At 38.8% G+C, this 19,102-nt stretch overlaps 1 long non-coding RNA gene across 1 annotated transcript; it reads left to right on the top strand.

Annotated features, from left to right (window-relative positions):
• The first annotated feature begins 12,441 nt into the window (after nucleotides 1-12,441).
• LOC133207651 (uncharacterized) lies at nucleotides 12,442-17,183 on the top strand. The gene is made up of 2 exons (XR_009724107.1): nucleotides 12,442-12,978; nucleotides 14,132-17,183. It is a non-coding gene; the product is annotated as an uncharacterized LOC133207651 (long non-coding RNA).
• The last annotated feature ends 1,919 nt before the right edge of the window (nucleotides 17,184-19,102 follow it).

Consider the following 19,102-nt stretch of genomic DNA (forward strand, 5'->3'; position numbering starts at 1 on the left):
AGGTCCCAAAAGCAGCATCAGGAGATGCCTCAGACACACAGTGGGGAGGAGGCATCCCCATCAAGCCCAGATAGTGCTGCCATCACCATCACTGGGGCAGAAGGCAGTGGCATGCCCTGACAGGCAGGCTGCATTTTTTGAGCTGGTGAAGCACTCCTGAGCAGCTGGTTTTAGCTACCACAGTAGCACGAGGGATACTGTAAACAGCAGATCTATCACAACACTAAAGTATGATAATCCCACCTGACTTGAAATGTTATATTTCCTCTGAAGGGGAATCAATAACAGACGTTTCATTTGCAACTAATCTTCAGCACAGCTTCAATATGGAATATGAAGCGGTGAGAAAGGAATAGATTTGCTATTCTTAAAATTATTCAGAAAATATCAAATAAAGCCTGACTTTTAAGACTTGCTATTTGTTCACGGTCATCCTATAAGCAGAAAGATTTATTCAGCATCTGTTCATTAAGTAAACTGCTGGGATTAATTTTTCAAGTCATTGGTGTCTTTTGCACTAACAGACATTTAAAGAGCATGTGCAGTGAACATTTTATGGGTTGCTTTTTATTTGGCCAGGAAGTTGGACAAGAGGAAGATGACCTTGCCTGACACAATTTCTTTTATGAGACCATCTTCTCAATGATCTATGGCTCCACGCAGCAGAATTATGGTTTCAATGCTGCCCTTGGAACATGGGTCAAGTAATGTTGTGAACATATATTCTTCCCTGTCAAACATCTAACTGATCACATAGTTTGCAGAGCCACTATTGTTACTTCCAAATTTGATTTGCATGTTTTCAGCAAAGAGGTGCCTATGCCTGTACACAATAAGTAGCTGCACCTGCCTCCAATTTGCTTTACTACATCTAATTTCCTAAGTGAACAGTTCAAATACTGTAAGACGGCAACCAAAGACTAGCAAGATTCCAGTAGTGAAGGTAAGGACTGAATTACCCTCAGCCTTCAACCTACGTTTTCCTGGCCTTGTCCAATTTCTTGACTGAAAGTGGGAAATAAAGACTCTGCTCCACTAAAGAGAGTTGTCATCTGTGCTCTGGGAAGCTGCAGGATAGAAAAAGATTTTATCAAGATATGATGCCTTATTCTGGTAACTTTGAGCTTTCTGACCATTGTCTTAAAACTGTCAGAATTTATTCTAACTTAATAAATGGAGGGCAAGTACAGCTAGTATGTATTTGCATGAATCCCAGAAAATGTCTGCTGTTTTGGTTTTAACCTTTATTTATTTATTTATTTAAATGAGAACTAGTGTTTTTGTGGTTAAGAACGAATGTAAGAGAAATAAAGCTTTGGTCCCTTTTGTCCAGTTCATGTCTAATACTGGATTCAGTCACTACTGCCTGGTTGACATTACATGTTTGAGTTCCACCTGGAAGCATTTTCAACCATCAGGAAGAACACACCTCAGAGGATCAACACACCACAGTACAACCCATACTGGTACATTAAGCTTGGTCTTCTGAGGGCAAACATTTACTTATGTCCAAATCACACAAGCAATATGCAATTTGAGAAAATGCAAAATATTTTTTAACAAGAAAATTGGACTTACCATTTGATGTGAGAAGATTATTCCAGTGGAAATGGAAAGTTCAATAGAGCTTTCCATCATGAATATATAGAAATTATATTCCTCTCAAGATGCTTTGTTGTTAGAACTATGAATTGTTGTATAAATCATATGCTTTCTTGCAAAAGAAATTTCACTCTGAAATAATCTAAAGAGAATGTATAGAGAACTAAAGCCAGAATACAACTAACTAGTAACATGCACAGTCCATAAATAGAGGGCCAAATATAATTTCTTTTTTTACATTATAGTGTTAGCTTACACCACACTTTTCCAGTTTTCACAATTTATTTAAGCAGGCCTGAGTACTTGATCTATTTATCAAATCCTGAATTCTGTCAGTCCATCACAAAAAAAGAGGAAGAATGATAATATCTTTTGGTGCCACTGAAAATTGTTACATTTTGTTACATTAGTCAGGACAAGATAAAATTTGGAGGAATGAAATTAGATAATTTATCTAGTGTTATTAGATATAGTATCCAGTAAAAATGTACCAGTTTTAATACACGTCTTAAAAACACAGGAGTGCAAAAACGAGAATATTTAATACAAGTTTGTCCCTGGTATATGAAATGTCTTATTAGTTGTGAGTAATTGCTTTATTAATTTTTCTTCATATCATTTAGACTTAGTTTGGGCAACCCCAGGCACAGCTACAGGTTTGGCGAAGTGATTCAGAGCAGCCCTGCCCAGAAGGACTTGGGGGTGTCGGTTGATGAGAAACTTAACATGAACCAGGACTGTGCACTCACAGCCCAGAAAGCCAACCATATCCTGGGCTGCATCAAAAGAAGTGTGACCAGCAGGTCGAAGGAGATGATCCTGCCCCTCTACTCTGCTCTCGTGAGACCCCACTTGGAGTACTGTGTGCAGTTCTGGTGTCCTCAACATAACAAGGACATAGAGCTGTTGGAGCAAGTCCAGAGGAGGGCCACAACGATGATAAGGGGGCTGGAGCACCTCCCTTAAGAAGACAGGCTGAGAAAGTTGGGGCTGTTCATCCTGGAGAAGAGAAGGCAGCATGGAGACCTCATAGCACCCTTCCAGTATCTAAAGGGGGCCTATAGGGATGCTGGAGAGGGACTCTTCATTACGGGCTGTAGCGATAGGACAAGGGGTAATGGGTTAAAACTTAAACAAGGGAAGTTCAGGTTAGATATAAGGAAATAAGTAAGAAGTTATTTACTGTGAGGGTGGTGAGGCACTGGAACAGGTTGCCCAAAGAAGCGGTAAATGATCCATCCTTGGCGGTGTTCAAGGCCAGGTTGGACAGAGCCTTGGGTGACATGGTCTAGGGTGAGATGTTCTTGCCCATGGCAGGGGCATTGGAACTAGATGATCTTAAGGTCTTTTCTAACCCTAACTATTCTATGATTCTATGAATAGTCACAAAGCAATAGCAGGAAAGTGATAGAGAACATTCTCTGATGTCTGGAAGAGTGTATCTGCTTTTCAAGATCATGCTACCATTTTCAAGACCATGCTAGACATTTCTTACCCTCAAGCTGGAATACAATATGCAATGTTTTTCCCTTAGAACATCTCCTTGTCTCACATAGTACCATGTCCAAACTTACAGCTGAAGTACTATTTTCAGAATATGGTCTCTAATGCAACCTCAGGGCCTATAAATGGACTCTCCTAGCAACTAATTCTTCAAAGACACATAATGCATGGTTGAATAGCATTATTTTCCAAGGGGCCTCATGAATTGGTCAAGTTAAAAGAGGAGAAAGAGAAAATCCACTTGTTAAATATAGTCAGAGTAGCAGAATAAATTTACTACCCACTAAATTTATCATTTTGTTAGTAATATGACTCTTTTGTTAATTTCTAGTATAAGAACTACACAATGGCATAAAGTGTTGCTGAAAAATATTTTTTGATTTGACAGACTTATTAGTTCCATCGTCAGGTCCCTACCATGACAGAAGGTCAGTACCCAAGACTTTTCTGCAAGTTTAAAGGATATAATGCATTTTAGTATCAGGGCAAGCTAAAATGGGACTGAGGAGCCTACTGAGCTAGTAGCATCTAGAAACTGGTCCAAACCTAATACCTACAAAAATAATTCCAACTGGTGATTGTTCATTCCCAAACAAAAAATTTTTGCTAGTTTAAATATAATAACCATCACCACAGACTGGCACTAGTACTTGTCCTTTTAACTTGGAAGAGAAAGCAAATCAGTTAAATTTTGCAAACTCTAGCCAGCAAAGTGCCTTTTAACCTTCTAAGTAGGTGGGCTGGGGTATTACCAAGTCACTGACAGTAATTTTACTGTCAATAATCAAACACACATCACACATGATAAGCATGGACATTTTCATGACGAAGTAGTTGTTACTCAAGCAAACATTTGTCCCCATAAGATACAAACTCACCTCTTTTATATTCATAGTAAAAAACAACACTTGATGTCTCAAAAAGTGGTATGAGGGAATTAGCAGTGAATGCTTCATTTCAGGAACTGATCACTAAATGCTTTGCCCAGGCACTGCCAGTCAGAACACAGCAAACCTGCCACAAGCTCTCTGGTAAACACAGGCTCCAGTTCACGTGGGCAATGCTACTCATGCTCCAACAGAAAAAAAAAGTGTAAGATGTTTTTCAGGCACTGGCCGAAACACTAGTTCAGACTTTTGTTTCTAATTAAAACTTCATAAAAGTATATTGATATTGCTTTATTTGCAATTTCTTTCATCCCACTATTTTCTCAAATGTCAGTTGTTTGAAAGAGAAAAACTTTACACATTATCAGCTCTTTCAACAAATTAGAAAAACAAATATGAACATAGTATACTATATTCCTATATAATGAAAAATTGATTATAAGCAAAGAATTGCATACTGTGCTAGTGTAGTAAATTACTTCCTCTGTGGCTTTTACAACACTGCCTATAAACATAATTGAATGTCACTAGTTTATGTTTGCAAATACAATCCCAATGACATTGCACCTGGGAGCGTGTACGCACAGTCATCTGTTATGGAGAAGGATCTAAACATATGGCCTGTTGATTGGGGTCTGGCCCCAAAGCTATCACAAAATCCTCCAACCAGTTTTCTGCCAGACTAACCCATCACAATAATTCAGCTCTATCAAATAGAAGCTTCCCAACAACAACCAAGAAAGTGTATAGCATTTGAAACAGCCACTTCAGATCTAAACACTAAACATTTGAGAAAGCAAAGGTCAGAGGCATACCTCTTACCAGGAGAAAACTATATTTGGTTCTATACTGCATTTTTACTCATGTTACTAGACTGGCCTGTTAAGATACAGGTTTTATTTTCCCCTTCAATTTTCCAGTAACACCTTTCTAGAGCAAAGCTTTAACAGTGAGCTTATCTTTTGCATATACAGGTAGCATCTGTATATTCAAAGTTAAGCTTATTCTTTAAACATAGTTGGACTTCATATGCATGGTTCCCATCAGCTGTTTGTAGGCAAATCATAGAATCATATAATAGTTAGGGTTGGAAAGGACCTTAAGATCATCAAGTTCCAACCCCCCTGCCATGGGCAGGGACATCTCGCCCTAAACCATAATACCCAAGGCTTCGTCCAACCTGGCCTTGAACACTGCCAGGGATGGAGCATTCACAACCTCCCTGGGCAACCTATTCCAGTGCCTCACCACCCTTACAGGAAAGAATTTCCTCCTTATATCCAATCTAAACTTCCCCTGTTTAAGTTTTAACCCATTACCCCTTGTCCTACCACTACAGTCCCTAATGAAGAGTCCACCCCCAGCATCCCTATATGCCCCCTTCAGATACTGGAAGGCTGCTTGAAGTCAGTTTTGGACAAGGCTTCTGTAGCTCACAAATGCAATGCACATGCTATCACTTACACAGGCAAAACTTGGGTCTTTTCCACATTTATGCGTGTGTTCTTCTGAATAGGGTAGTAATTAAGAAAAAAAGGGCAGAAATTAAACTCTAAGTTTCAATTTGTGGAAATGAGAAAACATTCCTGGGAATTCAAATAGGATGAGATTTTTAAACTTTAAATAAATACCTTTAGAAAGAATATTTTCCACTGCTAAACATAGGAGTTTGATGTATCTGAAATGAGATACAGCTTTTGACAATCACTAAAGCTTACTGCGGGGTTCCAGACTTTAAAAATAAAGGTCTACATGTACATTTTTTGGAAGAAACAGCAATCAGACTAAGAGCTAAGCACCTGTTGGCAATGCCAGAATCTATAAATTAGGGCAGTATCTGTTGGTGTCTGTTATTACATTTGAATATGAAACATCTACCCAAAGCAAATTGCAGCATTTGGGCTGCTTCCTTTGTCATACCTTCCAGTAAAAGCTGGTTTAGCTTGATCCTGAAATGCTTTTAAATTGATAACTGTAAGTGAATGTGTGCAATGGCCATGCTCACGCAATTTTACTTTGTATAAAAGAAAATAGTCAAAACTTGGTACTGTAAGTGATAGCCTGCTGTTAGAACATATTGAAAAGAGAAAGACGTTCTTTCTAATGAACCCTTAAAGTGAAATGTTTGGGAGGACAAAAATATTCAAGTTACTATCTGACCTTTAGAGTGATACAGGAGAGGATGTGCATAATGCATTATTCTGTCGGATATGCATTACCTATTATAAAATAATAGAGGCTTCAATACTTTACATGTGACCATTAGAAAGATCAGAACATAACCCAGCCTTAATAATATAATTGAGTGCCGCAAAAATATCTCTAATGATTAATATACCAGACATTATGCAATGCTCCTACAAGGTAATTTTGTTCTGACACAGAATAATGATTGTTACAGTCCTTCTGCAGCTTAAGACACATTAGGCCCCCGGGCTTCCATGGCCAGTCATAAAGCTGCACATGGGTGTAGAAATTCCTCATTAAGATTAGAATATCTCTGACATCTGTTTACATTAAGCCAACAAAATTTTAAATACTTGTCTACACATAACTGCACAATTCTCCCTTCAGTGTGCAAGAGGATGAGCCTTCAAAGCTGAATATAAGCACCCTCATTCACATAGTGCCACTTATAAACACATTTGCACAAGAGGGAAAACAGAAACAAGATTTCCCTCACTCCTCCCCCCCCCTTATTCCATCTGTGGGAAAGGACTGGTAGAAGAATTGATGGTTTGTAACAACTGTTAAGTCTACTTTGGCTTATACAGGGGAAGCTTACTGGCAGAGATGGGCTATGATGGACTACAATCCACCCCTGTTAGTGCTATCCATTTGACCACCTTGGGTAGCAGGGGAGCTGAAGCACAGTCCCCATCTCCCATCTTCTTTCCCCCATCCATGCACAGCACTACTCTCAGGTGCCGCTGATCTTACTCTGTTCGCAGTAACGGGGAGGAATGAACAAAGAAAACAAGGAGGTAATGTAAAATAACTGCAGGTAAAGAGATGCAAAAAATGTCTTTTCTTGTTATGACAATTTGAGAAGCAGCATTAAACAACTCCATTTTTTTTTAATTCTCTACTCCCATATTTTGATATTAGCTAGCAGGCATGAACATCGGATAATAAGACATAAAGACCAAAAGGACAATGTGTTTCATAAGACCACACAAATGTCATTAATAGCAGATGCATTTAATAAGTGCTTCTGCTTCTTTCTGTGAATCAAATGACTGCAAAATGACAGAAATCAGAAATGTAACAACATGCTAATATAAGAAAATATTTTCAGAAACAATATGCTCTAGTTTGGAAAATTTTTACAAAATGTTTTAACTGGTGAAATTTTTTTAATTTAGTTTGAAAATCAGGGGAGTTGAATCAGTGAAGAAATCATCAAAAGGAAAGATCATTTGAAAAAAAAATATAAAACCTCTGTGCGCAGCCATCAGGGCTGTATAGTATTCCCAATGATCAGTCCAAGTAATCAGAAGGAGGGAAAGAGAGAAGCTCTCCTTACACTGGCTTTTCATGGCTAGATCAGCAGCTCTTTGCAGCAGAGATTGTAGCAGCTGGATTAAACCTATAGATCTAGAAACATTGCCTCTTGGGTACACCTGGGGAGTAGCATTTACAGCTTGTGAAAAAAAGACAAAAATATATACCTAAAAGCAAAATAAAGAAAAAATAAAACTGATTTTATTTCTCTTTTTCTGGGACAAGTTAAGAATATACTGAAATATTGCAATTTGGGGAAAAAAAGGTTAAGTATCTTAGAGGAAGCTGACTTACTACAGCGTCACTGTCCATGTGAGCATTGTTCTACAACAGGAACTCCCTTCTCAGTTTCTTATAGAAGTAGACTCTCATCAGCATTTTAACCAGGTCTAATGGAGATCCTTTATATTGAAATTGTAAAAGTGCCAGCCCAAGAAAAATAAAAAGATACTGAATGAACTTCACTTATATTCTTCCTAGCTGATGGGAAAGTGTGCTTATACTTTAGCATAGGAAAGTCCATTTAGGGAACTTTCAGACACCATCTCTCTTTCTTGTTTTTCACTTGAAGATTTTATTCACTTTTCCCCTTTTCTTGGCTATACAATGTGAATCGAGTCTTTCAACTCCTTTTTTTCATGGGACTAGATCACCCAAAGAGGGAGCAACACAGTTATGGACAGAAGGACAAAGGAAAACTTGCAATACATGATTAAAAAAGGATAAAAAAGTTAAGATAAATACAACATGGAGTCTTCTCTATTTACAGAAACCACCTGTGGGGATGCAGAAATAGCTTGGGGGCATTTTGCATAGGTCTACTTTTATGTGCTTCTATGGACATGCTGGTTATATCACATTTGGCCTTTTCTTCATTATCTGCAAGTAACCCCTCTTTTAGGGGTGTTTTGGGGGTTTTTTTGGGTTTTTTTTTTGAGATTTATATATAGAACAATGATTAGAAACTTGCAAAATTGAGCATACTGGCAAATTAAATTTTAATTTAAAGGTGCATTTTAAAGTACTGTTTTCTTGCTTAGCTAATACAGAATATGCTATTAGCATTTGCTTTTCAAGCCTGCAGTTGTTACCACATAAACAGCAGCTATAGCATACTCCTTTCATTAGCTTATTCATATCACTCTCCTGTAAAAAAGCTGCTGCATCTTTGCTTCTTAAAGTAAATATTTTATGGTATCACAGTCCAAAATTGAATTCCAGTATTGATTACAAGGTGTATTACATTTCAGTTCTGTATGCATAGAATAAAAACAAAGATCTCACAGTTGAAGTACCAGAAAGTTGAAAACCATGAAGTCATGTCCTGTCATGATGACAGGGCTGCACATATTAGAATACTGGTAATAGGCGTAAGTTTTCTAAGGATTCCACTGTTCAACATTTACCGATTAATCCATTTGGATGCGTTTGTTGCCTTTAGTTTGCACATTGCCAAAATCAGATCACAATGGAAATGTTTGGCAACAGTAAGATGATATGTTTACATTTGCATTTATGTCTTAAGTAAGAGAATTTTTCAAATAAATCACATTTGTAAATCTCAGACTACAGTTGTCATCTTCTGTCCCAGTGCTAAAACCAGCGTAGTCACTTCACAGAAGAAAGCTTAACCGTGATTTTCTTTTCAGTCATAACAACTGACAAGGCTGACTTATTTTATGCTGTTCATGTGCACTTTCCTAGACAGCAATGCTAAAGAGTATATGGAGAGAGTTAAAAGGAACCACGAGACTATGTCACACTTATAAGGTGAGATACTAGATCTTGAAAAGCAGGGTTACGGAGGACTGGACTTACGGTGATGGTAAATAACCAACAGAACAGCATCAATGATGCTTTAGCTAATGCACAGCAAATGCAGTCCTTAGACACACAACCAGATGAGAACAGAAGCTCCCACACATCACTGAGTCATGCATCCCCTTCTAATAAAACCAGTATTTTGTTATCACATGTTTATTTCTCTTTGCAACTATGCACTTTAGTTCTTACAGTTTCAGTGAAGTGTTTCTAGGCTTCTTAGTGAAATATGTGTCAGAGAGGTTTAGCCTAACCAGGGCTTGCCAAAACCCAAGATCTCTGCCTCTGTTAAAATTAAAAAATCAATACAAAAATAGATAAATAAGTATATAAACAAAGGCAAAGAAACTGGGAGCAATCTCATAACAAAACCCAGAAACCAGAGCTAAAGAAAGATGGGTGGATTTAGATTAGACATGAGGAAGAAATTATTCTCTGTGAGGGTGGTGAGACACTGGCACAGGTTGCCCAGAGAAGCTGTGCTTGCCCCAACCCTGGCAGTCTTCAAGGAAGGCCAAGTTGGATTCAGCTTTGAGCAACCTGGTCTAGTGGAAGGTGCTCCTGCCCGTGGCAGGGGAGTTGGACCTAGATGAGCTTTAAGGTCCCTTCCAAGCCAAAACATTATGATTCTATGAATTTAATGCAGCCAAATAGCAAATTAGCTGGGTCACTCAACATTTTACTGGATCCAATTAGACAGCTAATACCTAAACTGCTGTTTCATCTTTCTTATTTCTGGACCAGAGAAACTCTCCCACTGGAAATTTCAGCTAAACAAGGATATGTCAAAATTATAAATTATGATTTTGACAAATCAGTATTTAAAAAAAAAAAAAAGTTTCATCAGAAAGCTTTTTAGTTTAGTTATACCAGATTTTTTTAAACACATAAGGATTTTAGACAATGAACCAGGGAAAAGACAATATACAAGGTATTACTATTCTTTGTGTGTTACAAGGAAAATATTAAAATATATCAGAAAATATTAAGGTGTTGTGCTGAATGACTTTCAGTAGACTGCCGTATTTATCTAGGCAAATATTTATATTCTTGCTAACTCATACCTAGGTAATAGCTGAATATGAACCAGAGTTCATTGTATTTAGATGTCTACAAATTCAAATCAAGAGAAATATAAAACATTTAATATTTTAGCATTTTAGTAATGTACATATGCCAGATCTACACTCTGGAAACACTATGTTCATGTATCATGATGAGAAGGCTCCCCACTCTAAAAGGATTGCAGTGTAACACAAACAATGGTCATGAGTGCTTACAATCCAACTTAAACAGCATATGTGCCTACCGTACCATCTAACACCATATTCTAAATTTACATTAGGAATTACTGAGCAAAAAAGAAAATAAAAAATTTAAGTGAAATTTAACAGTAAAATATGTCACAGGGAAAAATCATTATTCAAAGCAACTCCAAAGTGAAAAAGAGCAATGTAGTTAATTTGAAGACTGGGCTAGCTCAGAAATGCTGATCTTCAGTTGTTTCTACTAGCCATTAGCAGATGGCTAAGGCTGTTGTTAGAGCTCGAGAACAGTAGACTGAAGGCCAAGTACCCAATACAACCCACCAAATGCTTTTATTTACTAATTTCTAGTCTCTGCCACACTACTGCCAGAGTGAAGATATTAAGTCAGCACTGATGTAGTCACAGGCAGAAGAGACTTTAGAAAAGAACTTCAGCTCACCACAGTAGCTCAGCAATTTGTTGAGTATGAAGCTGCCATTGAAGAGCCATACTGCTGTGAGGTGAGAGGATGGGTGGCCGTGAGGGGAGATCATGAAGGAAAAGAAGGGGCAGTCATGAGGGAATATCATGAGGGGAGAGAATGGGTGGCCAGGAGGGAAGATCATGGTGGGAGAGAACAGGTGGCCATGACAGAAGATCGTGAAGGGAAAGGAGGGGCGGCCATGAGGGGAGATCATGAGGGGAGAGGAGAGGCAGCCATGAGGAAAGATTGTGAGGGGAATGGAGGTGGCCTTGAGGGAAGATCATAAGGGGAGGCAAGGGGTGGCCATGAGGGGTGAAGGGCGGTTGTGAGGGGAGACTGTGAGGGAAGAAGAGCAGTGGCCATGAGGGGATATTGTGAGGGGAGAGAATGGGTGGCCATGAGGGGACACTGTGAGGGGAAAGGAGTTGCAGCCATTAGGGGTGAAGCGCAGTCATAAGGGGAGATCAGGAGGGGAGAGGAAAGGCATTCATGGGGAGAGATCGTGAGGGGAGAGGAGGAGCGGCCATGAGGCAAGATCATGAGAGGTGAAGTGTGGATGTGAGGGGAGATTGTGAGGGGAGAGGAGGGCCAGCCATAAGAGGAGATTGTGAGGGGAGAGAATGGGTAGCCATGGGGGAAGGTCATGAGGAGAGGGAATGGGTGGCCATGAGGGAAGATTGTGAGGGGAAAGAAAGGGCAGCCATTAGGGGAGATCATGAGGGGAGAGCAAGGGCAGCCGTGGGATGTGAGGGGTGGCTGTGAGAGGGGAGGGGCAGTCATGACAGGAGATCATGAGGGAAGATCATGAGGGGAGAGCAGGGTCAACCATTGGGAGGGAGGGGGGGCCATGGGGGGGCAGGGGTCACTATGTGGGGCAGATGAGAGGTGGCTTTGAGGGGAGATCATGAGGGGCAGCCGTAAGGGGAGGTCTTGAGGGTAGACCAGTTTACCCGTAGTGACACAGTTTAGTGGTGGGCTTGGTAGTCCTGGGGTAACAGTTGGACTTGGTGATCTTAAAGGTCTTTTTCAACCTAGTTGATGCTATGATTCTGTAAAGGCAAATACCAATACTATTTCTTGAGACCACATTTGCTGCTTTGGGTTACTCTGAGTTACTACACATTAATCTCTTTATTACCTGCAGGCTGCTCAAATGCCTCAGATCTTCAGGGCATCACATTCATCTCCTTGCATGCACTGCTTTTATTTCAAAACAATAGAATCTTCTTGATTTTATTCAATGTCACTGAACCACAACAACCTCTCAGATGCTCTGATAACACAACTTCCATTATACATATCTCATGGACCCTACAACTGTGTTGGCCTGCTGAGTTTAATGGAGACAGCACATTCAAAGAATTAGAGAAGAACAGAAACAGAGTGCTTTGCAAGTCTTGTAACACTGTGTGTGTTTTAAGACAAAGTGTATCTCCTGGTTCTGAAAAGAATGACAGAGAAGAGATTTTAAAAGACAATGTATTTAAATCTTTCAGCAATCAGAATCTGGTGTGGAAAAAGCTAAGTCAAGATTCTTATGAAATACAGTAACTCTCAGTGCTCTAGATAACTCGCTTAGCCCTCTCCAGAGCATCACCGATAACAGTTTAGAAAAGACAGAGTGAAATACAGACTTTGTGAAGTTCATGATGTACATGAATTTAGCTTCACTGATGTTCTCATCATACAGAGTTCAGTCACATTTACTACTTATGAAACTAGTTTGATGAATTCAATTACTGAAGGAAGTCTGGTTTTAATTCTTAGAACTACTACTTCTTTCAATTTAAATTGATTAATAATAAAAGTTACAGCATTTCAGAGGAACAGCATATAAATTAATTATAAACTGAAGCCCTAGCCTATGGCAATAAGATACAAAGCTCTCCTTCATGTCAGCTCAGATGCAGCTTTCAAGTGTACTCTAAAGGTACTTCTTCTGGGAAATATTTTACTTTATAGATATAAATTACAGTTTATTGCCAGCTGTTTAAAATATCTATGCTTTGGTAAGATGAGTCTTGCTAGCCCCCAGCTGTCTCCCATTTAGTTGAATTGGAAAAACACTGGGTAAATTGCTGCCCATGGAGCACAAACATAAGCAACTGAAGTACCCATAATTTGTTTGAGTTTTAGACCATCCTAATTTAGATATTTTTCAAAAGACATAATGTAAAGTAGACTCAATCACCACCCTGATAAATAGCTCTATTAGGAAGATAATACAGTTGGTGGAGTGTAAATTAAAAGTAAAATGCAAAAGCCATTCTGCATCCATGACGTATCCAATGTGTTTGGAATGAAGTTATTTGATGAGTCAGTCATAGAAAGGTACAGAGAACTCCCACTATATATGACATAGCTGTTTATTATCTTCAGGGGACTTTCTCATACTCTTGAATTGGTATTTACACAGCTACGTAGATATAAATAAAGAAAAACTAGAAAGTTTCTTACTTCAACATGCTCTTGGGTAACATTATGAACAGAGAATATTCCATGTGCTCTCAATGGGGCATGTAAATATCTTTCTTTTAAGGTTTTATCATATAAAAAACTACAATAAGTGGGGCTGTAGTAGATAGTCAGGATATGTACCTGAATTATATGTCAAGGTAGCAGCAAGAAGGAAACCTCAAGAAAAGATAACTGACAGCACAGAAGAGGGTATCTTACGTCTCAGCAAGCCTGTAGCTTGTCTAATTATGGTATATTTTATGGTTCTTATTTCTATATATTAAACAGAGACAACATATGGGTGAATACTGATTATATACTATCTGTCAAAGGTAACTGTAGACTGGAGATACTATCTCCACTAAGCAAAAACTGCAAGCTCAAGAACTGAGAAATGTGCAGCTTTTCAATGCATTACAGAGCCAAGTATTTTATTCTCCATCCAAAACACATTTAATATTTCCTTTTGAGGGCTATTTATAGCCACAAAGGCAATTTTGTCCTCTTTAACTAGTTAAGACCTTAATCTCTGGCTTTCTGGTTCAGAGGATACTCTTCATAGAATGATTTTCAAATGCGACAATCTCTGACTCTTAGCTGCGCCTGAGCCTTTCTTGTTTTTACAGGGTGCAGTGAAGTCCAGACTAGGAGAGAAACAGAAGGCAGCAGTGGCAAGAGACAAGCAAAGGAAGAAAAATGTGCAAGAAAAAGAGACAGAACTGCAGAAGGTAGAAGTGTGGCTGACAGCCCTAGAATCCCCCAGGATAGCAGTGAGCAGTGAAGAGAATTACCTTGTGGAAAAGACACATCTGGCAGGAAAGATGTCAGCCACAGGAGGTAAAGAAAAATGCAGGCAGGAGGAGAAACAAGTGAGCCACTCTGTGGACAGGAGTGCCTTGGGAGTAACACAACATGGGTAAGATGGCCAATGACTTACAAATGTGCACGCAACCCCCAAATTAATATAACATTTGATTACCCCTATCAATCCAAAATAGTTTCCTTGGATGCCAATCCAAGTGAACACTCAAATTACCTCTTCAGTCACTGAAAGGCATGGTTCAAGAGCAAGCACCTTACACCCTCACACCCAAGGGTATTAACCAGTCATTACCTCACATTTCCCTTGTTTCCCTAATGGGCCCTGTTTCATCTCCTTACATATTAAAAGCTGCTTCACAGCACATCCACTCGAGCAATCTGTAACAGTGCACTTAACCAGTCAGCAGGGATACTGAATAATGAGCCCATCTGTACCGTCCTCCCAACCCTGTCCTGAAAGCATCGGTAAGCTCAAGGAGCAGTATTTTCAAGGTACCTCCATCTAACCAAATTTCTAAGTAACAAAGGAGTACTCTTATTGTTAGGGTGCTTCTAGTGCAATATATAAAATGAGATTTTTAGTGTTCAGCAAATAAAAAGTATTTCACTCATTTTGTGTCAGCAGACAACTAATAATAAAATGTGTACTTACAATAACACCATTATAAAAGAATGAAAATTCTAATTCTTTCCTCTTCTGTGCAAAACACTTGGTAATCCATATATAGTTGCACTCAGATTAGAACAAAAAGATAAAATAACAATTTGGTGGAGAACTTTTTAATAGAAGGGTCCAAGACTAGGGACCTTCTGAGTTCAGCAACGAAAAAAGAAAAAATAAAGATAAAAGCATTCCTCTTATACTGTAACACCTTCCTTTTCTCTGTTCCTGCAAAAGGAAATGCAGTTCTTGTTCACACAGCAGGAGTAGCTAGAGCTTTATACAAATTCAATGTGCATGAGTGAAATCTATCTTCTGTTCTGGATCGAGCCACAGGTCAAACAAATTTCTGACCAACAGGAAATAATAAGCACAACCATATTTTCACTTGCCTCAGTTCCTGCTAGGATCAAAGCCAAGGCTGTCAATCTTCATTTATCTTTAGATATTTAAAATATTTTCAGTATCATTCTGGATTTTTTAAGCAGTTGGCACTGAGCAATAACTGAGACTGTCCTACCTTACTAAACTCTGGCAGTATTTTTTCCCATCAGATACTAGTATGGCAATCCCCTTCACGTCTAATTCTTTGACAGCAATTCAGTTTTAGATGGCTTATAATAGGCTCTGCCTGAATTCTGCCTGGATTGAATTGTTATTGATTGGTTCAAGGCAATGGTGTAGAAGGGTGCATTTCCATGGCTTGTATTTGGATGGGTCAGATCTTTTGACAGCTGATTTTGTTAGAAAACCTGGGGTCATTGTGGGCACTGATTATTACACACTCTTGCATTTTTTCCACCACTGCAAGCTCAGCTTCTTACTCTACAAAAGACCCAAGTAATTTTCTTTCTAAGGTCTATACAGGGGTTCTTTCTTACATGACATTATAATCAGTCTTTCTTTGTATATAACTTTGCTTCATATTACTCTGAAACAGCACATTAAGTGTACAAAAATGTAACATCTACTGTTTTAGTTTTTGATCATATTACCCTGCCTGGGCCAAATCCAGCCATCAGTGAAGCTAATGATACTATCCCGCAGGAGTAAGACTGAACCTGCCAGTGACCTTTTAATGCTGCTTTTTCACAGAAGTTCCCATGTGCCAAAAAGATCAGGTCAAGAACTCCAAAAAAAAAAACCCAATTTTACTGTGCAGGCAGCAGCTTACTGTATTTTTTGGCTTCTTTTCATCTTCAGTATCAGTATTGTTCTCATTTGTTTGAGGGACATATGGCTCTACCTAATCAAAGTAATGCCCCCAAACCTCCCTGGATTGCACAATCTTAGGTTTTCAAAACAAAGAAGGAAGGAGGGGGGAAGAAAGAAAGGGAAAAAAAACCCAAACCTCCCTCTACTATTTGTCTAAAAGAATACTGTTCTATTTGAAATCAAAGCTGTCACAGACCAGTTTTAACATCACTGAGCTCCAATTCTGTTGTTGTCAGTCTTGATGTAGAAAACACTAGCAATTATCAAACACAGTCTGAGTATATCAGCTGGGAATTTTAATCAATCCACTGTAACAGAGCTTAAGAAGAAGAAATTGGTTGCAGGCAACAGATGCCTGGCAATAGTTTCCTACCTCACCACAGCCTACTAGGCCGAGTGAAGGTTTCTTATAAGCATATATTTCCCCCGTCACTGCATATTCAGCTTCTCACTCCACAAAAGATGTACTTCTCTGTGCTGCTGCGTAAGTCAAACCCATTCATGTTCCATTTCTATAGTTTAAAATGCCAAAATACACCAGGTCAACAAAAATTTATCTTTTTTACTTTGAAAGATGAAATGATGTAATTAGTGACATTACACTTATTTTATTACTGTTGCTTTGATTTAAATTGTTAGTGGTTCAAACATCTTAATTTCAGAGTGCATTATATAATTGTTTTTGTTGCTTGTTTATCGATATTTTTGTATAATTAGGATGCAGTAATTTACTTTATATCTCTTTAGTTTAATTGAGTTAATAAAGTCTGCTGAGAAGCATGATGTTCCACTCCCAGCTACTTGGCTGGAAAGCAGGGAGAAGAGCTTTCACTGGACATAAGAATTTCAAAGGGCAACTTTTCTTCCAGACCTGTAACTCTGCCAAAGTTAGCTTTCTGTTGAAATGACACAGATGCTTCCACATTTTTGGGCTTTTGTTACTGCCCTTGTGATGGATCATATTAAAAAATCTTTCCTGACATACTATGGTTCTCCGTGATGATACTGTTATCACAAAACACTATCTACTGTATCAATGACAGCAAATACGAGCAAGGACAGTCTGTATTGAAAAATAAAACCTTAGCTCTCAGTTAGTGTCTAATAACTGAAATTGCTTCCCTTGAACTCTATCAATACAGCCAGTATAGTGCATCCACTGGGGAGTAGCACTTCATCAACTCTTCAACTTTCCATGACCCAGCCACTCCGGAAAAGACCCCATCTCCACTTGGACTTGTGTCAGGGAGGACAGGCTCACCTGGGGCCTGGGTCCCATGGTAATAGAGAGTGTCCTCAGCACAAGGCAGCAGATAAGGAGCACACTCCGGTTAGGAGTGTGTGGCATGCCGGCCTCTCCCCCAAACTGGAATCCCATTTGGTAGGTACCACTTAACAAGAGATCACACAAAGGCAGCTGCACCTCTGGCTAAACAGTATATCACACACAATGAACAGGATTTGACTGATCTGATGTTGTCAGCATAAAGTTATTATGAAAAATCAAATAAATGTCATGTATTAGGCTAAACTACCTTAATGACAGTAAAACAATATCTGCTTTAGGGGTTGTTCCACAAAAAACTCAGCTTAAAACCAGCCACCATTAGTAGAGTAATTATACTCATCAGACAGCCTAGCAGCCTAAATCGACTTCCTCTAGAAGTTAAATCCAGTAAATAAAGATTATGGATAATAATCCCTAAAACTGGTGGAGCTAGTCAACAGTAACTGAAAGAAGTTGTATAAGAAAGGCATCTATTAACAGATATGTATCTAATATTTGCTACCAAATGTTTGGCACATGTATGAGATTTCCATCTCCAACTTATGGATAAATATCGATTGGTCTTTATATATCACAGAGAAGGAAAGTTCCGTAACAGCCATTTTTCAGCTGGAACAATAGAGATGTTAAAAATAGGAAAACAAGGGAAGAAAAATGCAGTAACAACTAATGTAGCCATAAAACTTCATAAGACTGCCTGTGACAAAAAAGGAAACACCACATGGTGTAACATGACGTTATAATATTTGCTGGGAAACACAGGACTAAAAATGTTAATTTATGAATGGACCATTTCAATAAATGAAGTCAGAAAAAAATGAAGCTCCATGAGGTAAAGAAAAAAGTTCAGTATAATTTCTGTCATTCCAAGATGGAATCACCGCCACAGCACTTCAGACATAATAATGGATATATCCATCCTGCATCTACAGCCCCCAATATGCTCTCCTGACTCTGACCTGTCAGCATGCTTGCCATAGGTGACCTATGTCCAGAGCTGCCTGCATCTGGAGCAAGTACAGGCAACACTATGCCTCCTAGTGAGAATTCATGAGTGCTCAATAAGTATAGTTAAAGGCGTTTGCTTAGAAGGTGATTGGTATTAGCACCTTCTGTACCACAAACAGTGGTTAGGTTCTTAACTAGAGAGTAGAAGTAGAAACAAGTAGAAACAGGACTCAGGAAAACAAAACAAAAAAAAAATTATAAAAAAAAAGGAAAAAATGAGCAAACCCAGCCTATAGCTAACTGCAAAAAAAGGTATTCAGAAGAAAGCAGCCTTACTCTAGACCAATCTGCTGTATAAAGGGCCAAGCACGGTATTACTCCTGAAGAAGCCATGGCTTTTGAAACTCAACATACCGACAGTCTGAGGCTGAGATTTATCCATTAAATGTAAGAGAATACTTGAGTCCTGTATTCTGGCTCATTGCAATATTAATTTTGAAAGCGTCTGTACAATTTAACCTTCCAGTGACACAGCCAGCAGCAAGACTTCCTAAATTAGCAAAAGTAATAAACAAGAGCCTCATTAAAGCTTCCTCTTCCCTGTTTTTTTATCCCTCTAATGAAGTTCTCTGTCCTGTAACTCTCTCATTTCCCTAATACTCT

Source organism: Neopsephotus bourkii, unplaced genomic scaffold (genome assembly GCF_033783945.1).
Source record: "Neopsephotus bourkii isolate Nb327-2 ecotype Australia unplaced genomic scaffold, CSIRO-AGI_Nbou_v1 NB_234, whole genome shotgun sequence".
NCBI classification, from domain to species: domain Eukaryota; kingdom Metazoa; phylum Chordata; class Aves; order Psittaciformes; family Psittacidae; genus Neopsephotus; species Neopsephotus bourkii.